The sequence below is a fragment of the Dermochelys coriacea genome, chromosome 2 (assembly GCF_009764565.3).
Source record: "Dermochelys coriacea isolate rDerCor1 chromosome 2, rDerCor1.pri.v4, whole genome shotgun sequence".
Classification (NCBI taxonomy): domain Eukaryota; kingdom Metazoa; phylum Chordata; order Testudines; family Dermochelyidae; genus Dermochelys; species Dermochelys coriacea.
In genome coordinates this window covers 209224828-209242549 of record NC_050069.1, presented here as the reverse complement: position 1 = coordinate 209242549, position 17722 = coordinate 209224828, and positions in this window count along the sequence as shown.

The window sequence follows — 17722 nt, the reverse complement described above, 5'->3', positions numbered from 1 at the left end:
GACTAAAGTATTACAGCCTTCTGGAGACTAAGCTATTGTGTGCCACAGGCAGAGGACAGGAGGGACAAAGTGCACCAGGGCCCGAGGCCTCTGCAATGACAGGGAATTGATTTGGAGAAATTCCCAGATGGTTCTAGCAAGACTTGATTTTGGACTTAAGTCTCTTCTTCTCCTAAATTCTTCATTGTACAGGAGAGGGGTGACAGGGGAGGGAACATCAAGGAGCTGGTTCCAGCTCCCAGATTCCCAGGCTAGCCCCAACCCCAATGTGAATAAGAACAGCTTCTGGGCAGCTCTGATTTGTGCCCTGATTGCAGGGTCCTTAATCAACCCTATGCCAGATGAGGACCGCTGTTGCAGAGCTCCACTTTGTCATACCCCTTCCTGACCCTCACATGCCCTCTCTCTGCCCTGTACCTGAGGAGAGAGTGCAGGAACAGAGCTGCAGGGCCTCACTGCAATGCAGACGTACCAGCAGGAAATTCACCTGTACCAGGGGAATTCTCTGCTGACAATCGGAAGCTAGTTTACAGCCCCTTTACCATAGGTGCTGGAACTAGGGGAGCCAGGGTGCTGCTGCACCCCCTGGCTTGAAGTCGATCCCATTATATACAGGATTTACAGTTTGGTTCAATGATTCTCAGCACCCCCACTATACAAATTCTTCCAACCCCACTGCCTTTCACACCACAAGAATGGAATAAAGAGGCTCCAACCCAGCTTCAGAATCTTGCCCATTACTTATTATTAGGCACCAACCGTGCTCTCAGCCCTGTACAAAATGCAAATTGAAGACAGTCTTGACTCACCAAATAGCTTTTCACATTTGTCATTGTGCCTAAGAAACATTATTGGATCATATTAGGAAGTATTTGCTTGCTGCAATCTGTTATGTAAAAACAAAACCATTTTTGAGTCAGCAGAGTACAAAGATGTCTGGACTCATCAAAAATATCTTTTCCACTCATTCTTATTCAAAGACGGTTGGATCAGGGAAATGGAAAATTGGGTTGCTTTTGTATGATATTTTTTGTTTTGTGTGGCTTAGGTATTGAGAGGCCCCATCATTAATTGAGGAGATGCAATTCCCAGCATTAGCTGTGCTCTCACTTCATTGGGACTCTAATGACTCAGTGTCGCAGAAAAAAAAATACAGCAGCTAAAAGTTGGATTTGAGAACATTCTAGGTTGGTGCTTTTTTGCAGAGACCCTCCCCCCAACCCGTTTCATACCAGAATGTTTTGTGAATTCTTCTTTCAGCAGGTTCTGAACATGAACTTGCCTCACTGTTCTTAGAAAATAATAAACAGCTTTGGGCTATAAAACCTCTCAGATTGTTTTCTAAAGAAGGAATTTGCATGCTGACTCATTCCTGCTATATTTATAACCTAGTGCCAAACCACCGCACCGGCAAGATTTCTAATAAAGCTATGGAAATTACATGCATTGCAATGGGAGTTGAATAAATTTACATTTGTAGTATTCTACCATTTCACAATTTATGGCAGATTACCTTGTTTGTGCATGTCTGGGTTTTAATGGTTATTTTTTATAACGGAAAATGGTAGTTTATGATGGTATTCCTGGTAGAAATTTATGATGAGTCTACCACATGGAGTATTGTGGTTGTTTTATTGTTATGTAAGATGTACTTTACATTATTGAGGAGAATTAGTGATTATAAAAATGTTATAAAAGTTGAAATTTTATTAAAGTGATATTTTTTCACAAGGATTTTTTGCTCAAGTTAATCAAAGACCAAATGCCTCATTCCTTCTCAGGAAAAATCCGCATTGATTTCTAGGTTTCCTGTCCTGAGTATTTAAAACTGATAGAATAGGTAGTATTTAACATACTACACACCTTCTCTTCTGTACCTTGCATGGATTCATATTTTTCAGGTCAAACTGGCCTACCTGGAATCTGACTCAGGAAAGAACTAAGGAGATCTAGAAAGATTTTAACCTCTTCCACAAAATCTAGCATTGTACATCTGTGCATTCCACACCATAGCTCAGAGACATCAGTTCTGTTTGTCTGCACTGAAGGTGGAAGATGTTACCAGATATCATGATATGGTCTCTCTCTCTCTCTTTCTCTGTGGGAAAGTTTCAGAGTTCATAACCTGTTGCCTTCTCTTTACTGCCATATGCATGGGATCATAACAAATTACCTTTTCTCAAGCACAAAATTTAATGGTAAAAAATTATATACCTTCTGGTTGTTTCACTGTGACCCTTTTGCACTACTGGAACAGAGTTCAAGAAAGAGCTTGTGATCTGTTTGAATTTGGTAATAACATTTTTCCTTTTTCTTTCATTTGTAAAATCAAACTTCCCCATGCTATCATTCTCCATTTGTCTGCAAAGTTAATATTAGTCCATTTATGGAATGTTTTAGGAAATGTGTCTCTGTATGTTACATTCATCTGGTTTCATTCTAGTCTAAACAATGAGCTAAAAGTGAGACCTTGAGTTTGGTAGTTTACTGAGGTCTGAGATCTGAGTCAAGATCTGTGTGCCTTGCTATGAAAAGCATTATTTAAATGTAAACAGCTACAACTCTACTCAAAACATGGAAGAATTACGTGGGTGATTTGTGATTTTTGTGTGCAGCAGCTATGAGGGAAGTGGACTTTGCCTGATGTACAAACACCAAAATGGTATGGGCCAAGATATATGCTTACTACATCATCTCTCTGGCCAATCAAATCTGGGGAAGATCACAAATACTAATCTTTCCCTGTAAAAACCCTGTCATTATTCAGATTAAACACAGTGTAAAAATCAAATGTAAACACACACATGAACAAAAAGTGCTTTATTGGTCTCAGAGCTGATCGTACCTAAATGCCCTCAAATCACACCTGAGCCAATGGAGTTTTGAGAGACACCTAGCACCTATTTTTTTCTCCTGCTGATAATAGCTCATCTTAATTAATTAGCCTCTTACAGTTTGTATGGCAACTTCCACCTTCTCTGTATATATATATATATCTTCTTACTATATGTTCCATTCTATGCATCAATGAAGTGAGCTGTAGCCCATGAAAGCTTATGCTCTAATAAATTTATTAGTCTCTAAGGTGCCACAAGTACTCCTGTTCTTGCGGATACAGACTAACATGGCTGCTACTCCAAACCTAGCACCTGACAAAATCAACTTCTTAGCAACATTCTCTGGAATGCCAAGTGTGATTTTGTGTCCAGACTTAAAAAAAAGAAGGCAAGGAGAAGAGAAAGAGAGCAAGGTCCAGAGGGAGAAAATGGACAGATTAAAAAGAGATAAAAAGAAAAGGAGTACTTGTGGCACCTTAGAGACTAACAATTTATTAGAGCATAAGCTTTCGTGAGCTACAGCTCACTTCATCGGATGCATTCAGTGGAAAATACAGTGGGGAGATTTATATACACAGAAAACATGAAACAATGGGTATTACCGTACACACTGTAACGAGAGTGATCAGGTAAGGTGACCTATTACCAGCAGGAGAGTGCGGGGGGGGGGGGAATTTTGTCGTGATAATCAAGGTTCACTTGCATATCTACCAATGTGATACATGCCATCATGTGCCAGCAATGCCTCTCTGCCATGTACATTAGCCAAACTGGACAGTCTCTATGTAAAAGAATAAATGGACACAAATCAGACGTCAAGAATTATAACATTCAAAAACCAGTTGGAGAACACTTCAATCTCTTTGGTCACTCGATTACAGACCTAAAAGTGGCAATTCTTCAACAAAAAAACTTCAGAAACAGAGTCCAATGAGATACTGCTGAATTGGAATTAATTTGCAAACTGGATACAATTAACTTAGGCTTGAATAAAGACAAGTGGATGGGTCATTACACAAAGTAAAACTATTTCCCCATGCTTATTCTTTCCCTACCCCCCAACCTGTTCCTCAGACATTCTTGTCAACTGCTGGAAATGGCCCATCTTGATTATCGCTACAAAAGGTTCCCGCCCCTCCGCTCTCCTGCTGGTAATAGCTCACCTTACCTGATCACTCTGGTTACAGTGTGTATGGTAATACCCATTGTTTCATGTTCTCTGTGTATATAAATCTCCCCACTGTATTTTCCATTGAATGCATCTGATGAAGTGAGCTGTAGCTCACGAAAGCTTATGCTCTAATAAATTTGTTAGTCTGTAAGGTGCCACAAGTCCTCCTTTTCTTTTTACGGATACAGACTAACACGGCTGCTACTCTGAAACCTAAAAAGAGATAGTGGCAGCTGTGCTGATAAGGGGCCAGAGTGTAAGAGGGCATTGGAAATAGACATGGAGTGTGGCCAGCTGCTGAATGGACTCCAATACTTTTGTGTTGGGATCCACTGGCTCATGAGAAAACAGATTTTATGTACGCCACAATAAAATACTTATAACCTTTATGTCACCCAGATTTTCCTAGATAATCAGACATTTAGAAAAGTGTCCTTGCTTTCACTTTCCTTCTGTACGGAGTTCTGAGTTGAATGTTTGTAAGTGCATATACTTGTCAGATCCTTTGAATCAAGCGCTAGCATGGCAAAGAGAGAGGAATTGTGCCATTCTTTCCCATGATGATTCAGCAAGGAGAAAACACAAGAGCCCTTCTACCATGGCTTTTACTCAGGTGTATCACTCATCTCTTACAGCCTAACCACTCACTGGTTCAGCATGCCAATGCTCTACATATTGTGCTTAATAGAATTTTAAATTATTTTGATTAAAGTGTCAAGGGCTGAGGATCTAAGATTGATCAAAGCTACTTCCGAGCACTATGCCAAGCTAGTTTCAGAAGGTTATTGCCCAGAAGATTCAAGTGATGTAACACCCAAGACATAGAAATTCTTCCAGCAGGAAGAAATATTTTTCTGATTTTATGCAAGGGCCTGAGGTGGTAAGGAAGATGGACTGTGCTGTCCTGTACCACAAATGACTTGAGCCCCAATCTTCCTCCAAGTGAATAAGGATCAGACCTTTGGTTAACAACTATAATAAAAACCGATGGTGGAGCATCATGTGGAGCACCTTTACTTCACTGAATAGGACGTATAACACTGTGTTACAGTCCACTAGTGAAAGAGTGCTCTAGAGTTGGAGTGACTGACTGATAACTGGCATGAAAAGTCACTCAGCAGTGGGTTACTGGTTTGAATCCAGCTCAGTGTGCTAGTGGCCAAAAAGGCATTAACTAACTGACAGTTGCTCTACAGAAATGAGAGGGTGCTTTCTGTCTCTTAGGTCCTTGGCTAGCCAAGCACTTACACACGTGTATGTTTAAACATCTTAACTTAGATTTAAGTTACCCCACAAGGGGGTTGTTGCACACCCCTGCCCCCCCGGGACTCCTGCCCCATCCAACCCCCCTGCATTCCTTGATGCCTCTCCCCAGAACCCCTGCCCCATCCACCCAGCTCCCCTGTCCCCTGACTGCCCCCAGAACCGGGCAGGAGGGTCTCATTGGCCACCATAGTGGGTACCCACCCCACCCCTAAGAGCCAGAGGCACCTGCCGGGGGCAAGGTGGGGAGTCCGGGAGGTGCTTACCTGGGGCAGCTCCCAGGAAGCATCTGGCAGGTCCCTCTGGCTCCTAGGGGCAGGGGAGCATAACTGGTGGGGGAGCAGGGGGAGCGGCCGCTCCCCCACTGATCACATCAAAAGTGGCACTTTAGGCACCAACTCCCTGGGTGGTCCGGGGCTGGAGCACCCACAGGGAAAATTTGGTGGGTGCAGAGCACCCACTGGCAGCTCCCTGCCCCGCGCCCAGCCCCAGCTCACCTCACCTCTACTCCTCCTCCTCCCCTGAACGCACCTCCCCACCCTGCTTCTCCGCTCCCCGGCTTCCCGCGAATCAGCTGTTCGGCAGGAAACCGGGGAGGGCTGAGAAGCAAGCGGTAGCTTCCCGCTCAGGCCAAGGATGGCGGAGGTGAGCTGGGGTGGGGAGTGGGTTATCTGCTGCGGCATGGGTGGCCCTCCTCGTGCTCCCCACCTCCTCAGCTCACCTCCGCCTCCCTGGGCCTGCCCTGGCTTCCCACGCGAAGAGCTGATTTGCGGGAAGCCTGGGGTGGGGGGCGGAGAAGCAGAGCGGGGCGGCGCGTTCAGGGGAGGAGGTGGAGGCGGAGTGGAGGTGAGCTGGGGCTGAGGCTGGGGCCAGGGGCGGAGAGGGGAGCAGTTGGTGGGTGCTCTGCACCCACCAAATTTTCCCCTGGGTGCTCCAGGGCTGGAGCACCCATGGATTCAATGCCTAAGGTGCCACTTTTGGCCAGTTAAATTTAGAAGCCCTTTTAGAACCGGTTGTCCCTCGCGGAACAACTGGTTCTAAAAGGGCTTCTAAATTTAACAACCGGTTCTAGTGAATCGGTGGGAACCAGCTCCAGCTCACCACTGTATTAACTCCCCACCCCGTCCCAATTTTTCACAACTGCTGTCTGGTCACCCTATTAGTACCGTCCAGCTACTTTGTGTTGCTCTGGCAATGCAAAGCAGCTATCAATTAAACTTCACTGAACTGGTTGGTTAAACTATGCCTGCAACTGCTCTGAATGACATAAACAGTCAGAGTACTGATGAATCTGGCCTCTTGTATTTAAGTTACTTCTTAATACCTCATGCTATTGTTTAAGTTAGGGCTTTGTCGAAAACATCAGATTCCCTAATCATGATAAGAAAAGGAGTACTTGTGGCACCTTAGAGACTAACAAATTTATTTGAGCATAATCTTTCGTGAGCTACAGCTCACTTCATCGGATTCACTGAATGCACTGAATGCATCCGATGAAGTGAGCTGTAGCTGACGAAAGCTTATGTTCAAATAAATTTGTTAGTCTCTAAGGTGCCACAAGTACTCCTTTTCTTTTTGCGAATACAAACTAACGCGGCTGCTACTCTGAAACTAATCATGATCTTTACTTCGTATAATAAAGAGCAGTGTAGTTCTTAGAGATTTTATTGAGTACAATAATTCTCACTGAAATAAACACTCTGATTGCAGTTCTGTTTAGTTTAACGGTGAACTAAAATCACTTTAAATAACCGTTTACACTAAATGTGATTCATTTAGCTTGACAATTATTCTAGGTATTTATTGCCACATTGCTTGCTGAGAGCTTCACAGAATACAACTGTAAGTACATTACATATTATAAAAATTGTATAGTAGATCAAATTAAACAATATAGAAGATCCAAGCACAGAGTGTGGATATATAGAGATGGGCCAGGTTCACAGCTGGTGTAAATGAGCATAGCTTCATTGACTGAAATAGCACAACAGCAGAAGAGGAGCACAAGGCAAGACTGGATACATCTTTCTGAAGGCCTTCCAAATATAGCTCCAATTCCCTGCAGTTCCTTGGTGTTTTTCTACTTTGTTTTTACATCAGAAATGTGTAATCATGAAAGTGAACATGTAATAAAACTTGATTTATGCTAAGGAAATTAATTTAAAATTTCTGCTACTGCTATTTTTTATTATATTCATTGTGATTAGGGCCTGGGCTGGATTTATCAAAAGGGATAAGGCAAAGATAATTTTTTGTTTAGATTTTTTAATGAACGTTCATGCCCCCTATTCACAAACACTGTAGATTTTCTGATTTCAGATAGTTATACTTCATATACTACACAGAGAAAATGAATATTTAATACAGGCTCAACTGTGATATTACCTAATTGTATGCCAGTTGTCTAAATTACTGAAATTTAGAAATGATCACTAGATAAAATTTATATGTAGAGAAACAAAATCTAGGAATTGCATTTATTTACTGTAATTCTACAAACAAACAAACAAATCTAACAGTTATTTTATGAATCAGGGTGTCTGATTGTCCCGTCTTGTGTCATGGATCTGAGAGCCTTAGCAGGCTGAGAATTCTATATCCAAAGTACAGGGTCCATTTTTCTTTCACTGGACACATAGAATTCTTATTAACCTTTGACTTGCAGCATAATGTGCACAACCATCTGAAGCTGCCCAAGGTACAGTACTAAACACTTATCCATGGGCTTATCTTCAAGCGCTCACGCAGTCCAGTGGACCTCACTGAACTTGGGCATGTGCCTTAAGTTAATCATGTGCTAAGTGCTTTGATTACCGGAGGATTTACAATGTAAGCTCCTATTAATTATTATTAATTATTAATATTGATATTAATACTAATAATCACATGTATTATGGTAGTGGCTAAGAACCAATTGAGAACAGGTCTCAATGGTGCTAAGCATTGTATAAACAGAGTCACAGATGGTCCCTGCACCGAAGAGCTTACAGTTTAAATAGACCAGACAGACACAGGCTGGGGGAAGGGGTAAAATACACCAAGAGACTGAACAATCTGAAAGCAGCAAACAGCATATTAGTTCCACAATTTTTGGTGGGTTTCCTTGGGCAGGGATTGTAAGGAGCATGTAAAGTGGCAAAGTCAAAAGTGTCTGTGAAAGACTATAACGCAGGAACAATGCCAGTGGTGGGCGAGTGCACATTGGTTATGTCATTTTTCCTTTGTATTTAAGTGTAAGAGAGTGCGGTAGAACATAGAGTCAAACAACCAGTCCTGGGCCTACCTACGTGTGAGGTGCTTTGTCTCATTAAGACGATGTTTGCCATAGAGAAACAAAGAAGCCCAGGACAGGGTAGTCACATGCTGCAGCTATACAGGTTAGCAGGATGTTTTGCTACCTCATTGCTGTACATAGTTTCTGTTCAAGGGTTTACTTGGGAGCAATCTGTTAATCAGTAAGATACTACAGGGATCAACTAAGTGGAAAGAAAAGTAAAGTAAAGGGAAGGGTGGGCACGGGACAGGGCAGGGGAGAAGAAAGTAGAAGCGGCAGGTGTGGAATGAAGCTGAGGTGAAGAAGCTGTGAGCGAGAGGGTTGGAGGCAGCCAATCAGCACTGGGCAGAGAAAGTAACTGTAGAAAGTTCTCTGAGTGTCCAAACGTCCCCGCTTTGGCTTCTCCGGCAGCTGTTCTTACCGGCTAGAGACTCTGGCCGATACCTCCCTGAAGTTTTCCCCCATGGTCACAGGGTGGGGAGGAGGACACTATCTGGGTCCTAGTTTCCCTAGAGTGTGTATATGAGGGTCTCCCTTGCAGCCTACTGGGGTGCATCTTCAGTGCAGAATTATCTCAGGTAATCTGCATTAGATTTCCTTCTCTCAGTTAGTTTAGCCACACTGCAAAATAACAGTGGGGTTGCTGTAATGCCCCATACTCATTTGTGTGTGGTGCTAAATCTACTGGGGGCACATCCCACAGTGCAGCATGCTGCAATCAGCTGAGCTGCTCTGTGGGTACATTGCAGTTTATAAATTGAGCCATGGATAGGGTGAAGAAGGTGTAAAGATGCTTGTGGGAGGTGGGAGTTGTGGATAAATGGGTTGTCTGTGCTGGCATGGGGACTGGAAGGATGCAAAAAGAAACAAGAGTGGAAAGGAAAAAGAAGAGATGAAAAGCTGTGAAGGGCCTTGAAAATGGGAGCAAGAAGCTTGAATCTTGTATATTGTGTTTAGTAATAAGGAAGCAGTTTCCATCACTGCAGAGCTCCCAGGGATTATTTAGCACACAGTGCATGACCTTTAAAGCCATTGCTGCTTGTACTATTGCTATTATTGGTATCAATACATCCTCTGCTGTTGGTGCTACTGCACATGCTCAAGTAATTGGCCAGGGGATCACTATGGAGCTGCACACAGCAACTGGAATCAATTAGGTGTTGCATATTACTTATATATCTTGGCTCATGGCATACACCAGGGGCTAAGGCAAGCAAATTCAAATAACACAGCTCAAAAAAGTTACACTGTAATTTAAAGTGTAATCTTTACACAGTGAGGAAAATAATTTTCTTGAAGACAAAATGCAGAATCCTGGATCTCATAATGAAACTATCCATTCCTTTTACTTCTGTTTTCATTTAAGTGAAATCGGGGGCCTCATCAGAGCCAATACAATTAGCTAAATGTCTCTCATATAAAGGCTTCAGCAAAATGTAGTCTTTATATTATCTCATAGGAACAGTTGCCAAAGTGAATAACCAGATTAATATCCTATTTCTGCCCTTTTCAAATAAGGCAATTAAGAGTAATCATCTCAACAGAATACAGCTAGGAGTATAGTGACCTAGTAATTGCGATTCTGGATCTGACCAGTGGTCCCTTTTGTCCAGTATCCTGTGTCAGACAGTGGCTAGTACTAGCTGCTTAGGAGAAGATGCAAGAAACCCTGCATTTTGTAATTGTGGAGCAATCTGCCTTCAGAGAAAGACACATAACCCTTATAAATTAGAGTTTTTTTATACCTTCCAAAATGTTTTTTTTAATGCCTTGCTCTTGTAACCCTGGATGCTTTCATTATACATATAAATGCCAAATCCTTTTTTTTTAATCCTACCAAACTCTTGGCCTCAATGATAGTTTGTGACAATGAGTTCCACTGGCTAATTTGTGGGTTGTGTGGAAAAAGTATATCCTAGCTAAATATATGTTGCTTTTATCAATTCCTATGCACTGAAAGGCAGAGGTAATGTTACAGAGATATATTTGCTGTAAGTGCTGAAAGGTCTCAGGGGAGCACATACAATTTCTTAAACCTTAATTTTTTCACAAACGCTTTTTGTGTAAATTCCCAGAATAACTCTAGTTTCTCTGCTGTAAGTAGATCTATGGTACATAGGCAAAAAATCTGATCTAGCAGAAACAATATAATGCCTCTAGGGGAATTATTGTAACATGTGAACTAGCAAGCATTACTTTCCCCTTGTAAAATGGCGTGGCTGGGTAATGTGTATCCTGTTCCAATTAGACATTGTCTTTTTAGGATTAACTTCTTGTCAACTTGTACTTGTGAAAACATTTTTGACAGATCTAGGGCAGATATAAAAGCAAAGGAAACAGCTAATGCTAGGATTTATAGGTAGGCATCAATTTTGCAGAAAGGATACTTTTCATATGTTTATAGAAGATAAAGAGCTAAACAAATCATTTTATTTGTTCTGGTTTGGTGGATAAACGCAGATCTGTTTTATTCAGCTACTTCATGGGATGTATTGGACATGAGAAATGTAAAAAATTCTGATTTGGCAGTGTTCCCTTATGCTGAAATCTCTGAAAAGGTCAGATATGTATGACATTTTTCATAGGTTAATACTACTGCCTAAGCACCTGTAATTGCAACTGTACTGGAAAGATTTTGTTGAAAAGGCTTCTTTGACTTCAGCCGGCACTTAATTATCAGTCATGGATCTCTTGTGATAGTTCTGGCCTGGGGACTGAGCTTCTGATACTTTATTTCTGATCTGGATCTACAACAGGGATTTTTGAGCTAGACACATAACAGTTAGCCAGAGAGACTGTTCCTAGTCATAGGTCTCATACATGGGCAGCAGGTATCAAAGGCCAGGGGAGGTTGAGCCTCCCCAAACAGGCCCACGCTCCACCTCCAGACCCTTTCCTGCTTCCCGCCAGCGCTTGGTGGCTCTGAGTCTTCACCCATGGCAGGGCCCTGGGCTGGAGCTAGTGGGGACCAGGCTGTGGCTAGGGACTCAGGCAGCTGGAGCCAGTGCTTATGCCGCTGGCCTGCCCACCACTCTGGCAGTGGGGCTGGCTGCTGCCCGGGGCAGAGGGAGCCTCTGGGTTCTGGTGGGGGTGGGAGAGGCGGGGCTCAGGCAGAAGGGGTAGGCCAGGCTGTGGGCTAGCCTCCCCGAGCCCTTGGTTCACCCGCTGCTCATGGTCTCATAGATAACATTTGGATTGATTGGAGTCTCTGTTTTATCATTTCCTATTTCAACAAAACCCTCCCATCACTTTGGCCATGAGCATTTTCTGAGGTACAAAATGTGCATGACACCTTTTCACCTCCAAAGACCTGTGGAGATTAGAAAATCATTTTCAAATCTCCAGTTTTATTGAAATCATTTGTAAAAGTCACCACAAAGTGAAAAACAGGTGCTGCTAATGCATACTGTGTATTTGTATACGCCAGAGGAATAGGGTGAGTGTATTTACTAAATTAAAAACGGGATGGCTGGGGGGCTCACCCAAGCCTCCTCCCCCACCCACCGGCAGGGCTTGCCAGAGGGCCCCCCCACCTGCCACCCAGGACTGGGGCTCTCCCCCGTCGAGTTCCATGCTGTATGCCATCTGCAGTTGGGGCTGACCCCCCTGCTCCCGAGCTCCACGCTGCCTGAGGCTGGGACTGACACCCCTGCCTTGAGCCCCATGCCAGCCACAGCTGGTGCTGCGTTGAGCACCTGTGCCCCATGCCATCTGTGTCTGGGGCTGACACCCCCCAGCTTTATGCCCTGTGCCACCCAGGGCCGGGGCTGGGACTGATGCCCCCTGAGCTCTGTGCATCCCGTGGCTGGGGCTGACCCCTCCGAGCCCCACTTCTCTGCACCTCGCATTGCCACTCCCCCCAATGTTCTTCTGCACTTCCCTAGCCTGACTTTTTTTGTTAAAAGAGCATTTGATTGTTTGCTCTTGCAACTGATCAGTTGGGAAGAGAAAACGTGATAAATGCCTGTTTTTGTCCAAAAAAGTCAGGACGTCCGGGACAGAGCATAAAAAGGGGATGGTTCCGTCCCAAATGGGACGGATGGTCACCCTACAGAGGAATGCTGTGTGACACATACTGAACCACTGTGGCAGTATGAGGCCAGCTGGGGAGAAGGGGAAGCTCTCTACCACTTCATACTGGAATGCCAGCTCCACAGTTGAAGGGAAAGCCTCCCTTTGGCGTGAAATAGGCTGAGCAGATCTGGCAGAAACACTAGCGAACATGAAGTGAGCAGGAGACAGCTTGAAGGAGGAGGTAACTATTGGGTCACACTCCTAAGGCCCACAGGAAGGGAGCTCCAGTACAGCTCAGCTAAGGAGCTCTGCATAGAAGCAGCTTGTGCCTCCTGTACAGATCCTAAGTTGCGCTCCAATGTGTTTTCGGGACAGTGTAGGACGAAAACCAATGCTGCTATGCAGAGCTCCTAAACTGCACGCAAGTGAAGCTCAGTCTAGCTTCAGCACAATTTAGGAAATTGTGTGGCTCCTTTAAAAAAAAAAGGTAGCATGTATAGCCATTTGTGGAGATGCAGAATTGTGATATACATGGGGCCTGCTCTGCAGGTGCCTCCCCTATCTCGCAGTCCTACCACCAATTGCTTCCAGAACTCATTCTCTTTTATTGTCTTTAAGGTAAAAAGACATAGATGCCTAAGTGTAGCAAATATATATTGCATGAGCAGATGAACCAATTTTAGGCAATGAGAGCCCTCCCCTGGCTTGACTCTTTGCCCAGGAAATGAACAGAACTTTGTTTTGAGGGGTGAACAAATGTTTGATTAAATCCCCCATCACACTGTCACCAGCCCTCTACATTTACCCCCACTGAGTGGTGTAAAGAGACCCTCATGTAAACCACAATCAGACGCTAAATGGTTTCTTGATTTTAATCAATATAGAGTCCTTAATGCATGATGAAATTCATACTTTAAGGCCTAATCTGTAGCCTGGTGAAGGCAAGTTCCACTGACTTCAGTGGAATATAGATCAGGCTCATGTTGACCAAAAATTAGAAGGTGATGTATTTTGGGCTGTGATTTTCATTGGTGGGTGAAATTCACTGATGTGCAGAGGGCCAGCACAAGGCCTAAGAGCTATTAAAAGTCCCATTTCAACTCTCTTTGGAAAATGTAGATGGGGAGTGGGAGGGGGCAGTCTTTGGATAGGTCTGCTGCAGGAGTGCAGTTTACTGACTATAAAAGAAAGGATGCTCCATTCTGCTCAGCACAACATTTTAGCAGCTCATTTCTCGCCATCAATAAATGATAGGCTGTATTTCAGATGAAAATTTTTAATTAAAATTGGCATATTGGAGTATTGGCAGCCTCAGGACTGCTGAAATGTGACATCATTTATGACACTAGCAGTTAAGGGGCTCAGCGTCCGAGATCGTAAAACAATTTCCAGGCCTGATTTGTTATTGATTTAACAGTCAGGATAACTTTCCCCTTTAATATTTAAACAAAATGTCTCATGGCTAAGCATTAAAGATGTACTTTTCTGCAGCTTCGATGCAAAATTTTCTAAGTCACAATCTTTTGACTTTTTTCTACCGAGCAATGTTCTCTGTAACACTTCCTGATTTACCACCCTGCACAATACAATGCAGCTACAATAAGGAATCCCTTTTTGTCCTTAACTCTGATGCATGATGTTTCTGTTGTGGCTGCCAAAATTCTTCTAATAGCAGAGCTGTCAAATTTTTGTGGATATAATATTTAATCTCCCTCTGCAGACACAGTATTATTCTTCACTTATATTGCTACCTCTCTTCTACTGTGCTGATTCTCACTTCTTTAAACTCTTTTCTTAAGTCCCATTCATTTCTCTGATTCTCTCTAACACAGATGATACCTACACTACCTCCGGCTTAACCATTTTCTTTTCCATACTTCTGATATCCATTCAAAAGATAATTAGACACTTACCTTTTCAGTCACCTTTCTTTGCTTTTTGCTCTCACCTCAGACACAAAAGTACAGAGATTGGAGGAAATTATTGATGAGTCACAACTGGAAGCTCATATCCAAATCCCTTCAAATTTAAGAGTCTATTTCCCAGATCCACACTCACCTTTATGGTTTTGTTCCTGGGTTGGTAGTAGCTCAATTTCCTTCTTTTCTTTCCTGCTTCTATTTCAAATATGACCAAAATCTTGTGAAAATTGTTGTTCTTGTGAGATTTCAGGCTAGATGATGGTAATCTCATGTACGAACTCCACAATTAAAACTGACAAATCTCATGAGATCAATTGTCAGTTTTGTGAGGTAACTGCTGTTCTGGGCTGACTCTCAGAAGTTGGTTCGATAAAAGGTATTACCTCACTCACCTTGTATTTCTAATATCATGAGAATGTGCCACAAGATTTTCTCTCAGTTCTGAACCCAATCCTTAGTCCTTATGTAGCAGAGCCAAATCTTAACCTGATCAGATCCAAGGACCTGGTACCATCTCCCCATTGTCTCTCTCTGTTTGAAAGGGCATTGAAGAAAGGCTAAAGAAGACAGGGGTTTTTCTTTTTATTGGAGGAGTATATTAGAAGTTGGAAAATTTAATTTGTATTATGTTTGCTGACTAGTGGTTGGGATTGGTTGGGGTGGAAATATGATGCACTTTGGAGTTTCCAAATATTTTTGCATTGCATCTTTTAATTAATAGCAACAGTACTGAGAGCTCAGATAAGCATTATTTTATGTTATAGTATTTAAATCTAAATAAACAAATAAATCACCAAATCTAGTTTTGGAAATACATGGCAGCAGGCTTTCATACTTAAAACCAGCTGGGTTTAAATGTCCCACATATGCCCCTGGTTGCTACAAGTTTTTTTGTTTTTTGGCTTTGTTTTTTTTTAAACAACTCTGGCTTAATTATTTTTAATAAATCTCCATGCTAAAAGATTCACTGACAGCACAGAAAATCCCCCGAGGTGGCCTTCCTAAGGATAAGGCTATTAATTCTTAAAGGGATACTGTAAACTCAAATTTGGCCCCAAATTTATTTTTTATTAAAAAAAAAACAAGCAAAATTTAAGACCAATAAAAATAGTTTCATGCCTGATTTCCCCTCCTGAATTCCAGTGGAAACAATTGTTTTTCTATAAACATTTTTCCTGTAGGGTTGCAAACCCAAACACACTGCAGCTGTGAGAACCTGAAAGTGAAACCAACTGTCAATAGAATCAAAGTTTCATTGATTTTTACTGTCCAGCGTGAGAGACATGCAAAAGCTAAACAAACAGCACAATCAGATAAAATGTACTGGGTTTTAAACATACTTTCCACTTTAATAGTCTGAGATCTTACTAGTTACCTAGACAAATACATTCGTTTGTTTGCAATATGTGGGCTCTGAGCACCGTCCCACTGGGTGTGTTTGTGAAAAGTCAGCAAATTCAATCTGTTCACTGTTTGAGGTGTTCGGCTGGTCACACACCTGAGTTCTCTGATGTGCACCAGCAAAACAAATCAAAGCTTGATGGAGCAGACTCATTGCTGCTGGTGATGGAGCCCCAAGAGGGTCTCAGCCCCACGAAGAGCAAGTGGAATTATAGACAAAGGAAGGCAGATCTAGTTTACAGATAGATCCCATCAGAACCCCACCCCAAGAGAGGCTGCTGAGGAATACCTTAATTAGCTACCCCAGTCCCATCCCATTTCCATCCAGTACCCCCTCCCCAAGTTGTTGGGATGTGCTGTCTCTTTACTGCTTTTGCAGCACTGTAACTTCCTCCCTTGGTGAACTTTCTGCTGCCAGGGCCATGAGCAGACTCTACCCCAGTTAATGCTGGCATAGATGCACCAGTGAATTTGGGCAGGGGGTCTAATTTTAACTCTACCTGCCTTGAGGAAGTCCTTTAAGCAAGGTGTTTTAGCACATTTCACACTCAAACTGTTTGGGTCTGACATATAGCAAAACATTTTCACCGAAGTCAGGGATTTCACCCGTTCTTATTAATCGAGCGCTCATGTGTTTGGATCCCTGTCTGGGCTGGCCCACAACATTTTGGCACCTGAGGCAGGGAGCTCAAATGACGTCCTCATGCCCCCTAACTTGGGACAAAACTTTGAAACTCTGGGTCCTAGTGGCGCCCCCCACAGTCTGGCACCTGGGGTGGCCGCCTAATTTCGCCTCATGGTAAGGCCAGCCCTGATCCCTGTGCCCTGATAACTTACTCTCCTCTCGTGAAAGGGAATGGGCTGTTTGTCTGCAGTCAAACCAGCTTACAGCGGCTGCATTCATTTGTTTCAAAGTGTCTGTCATATTCCCAAACTGGGGAATAAGTTCAACCACGTTCCCTGATTACCAATAAGTGATTTCCGGAGAGGGCTGCCCATCACTGCCATCGCCCGCCTGGGCTGATGACAGCTCATAATTATTTACATGTAGCACTATGGTTAGGAGAGATCTCAAAGCAGGTGAAAATAAAGGTTTAATGATTGAATTATATATTCTCTTCTTGTGATTGAAAATAATATAAGGCAATTGACGTGGCTACCAGACAGATTACATAAGCACAAGTTAAGTGGTAGAATAAAAATGAGTGATAGTCCTCCTTGACTTAAATAAGCACTAAGTAGTATGCCCTTGAATTCAGCATAAAGCAATTTCCTCCTCCTCGGTAACAACTAGGGGGGCATTCCAAATGCAAATAGAGTCAGCTTTGCATTTTTAATATTTCATAGACAGATAATTCACGGCCTCAGTTTAGAAACGTTATTGCTACCTCTTCTGTGCATTTAAATTATTTTGCACCTCCGAACTTCCACGTTAACTTTAATGTCAGCTCTTAAAATGTATTTTGTACAGACTAGCTTGTGCTTGTAGCTTTTGAAAGTCACTGCTTGCATAAATGAAGACACGGGCACAAATAGATAGTACTATTGAACCTGTATTGTTCCACTGACACAAAAGTCTTGTTTACAAAGGGTTTTTACTAAACTCAGCCCTGGTTATCTCAAAGCTTTTCAGATCAGTAGATAACAAATGGGAACAAAGCAAGTGCAATTGATATTACAATACCACATTTGTGGGTGGTGTATTCTGCATGCTACGTAACCCAGGGGTACCATGAAAACTCAGGCTGATCAATATTAAACAAGTGGATTTCATAAACTGCTTTGGTGATCATAGAAATTAGAGGTGGAAGAGCCCATCATGGGATAAAGGCCATCCTCC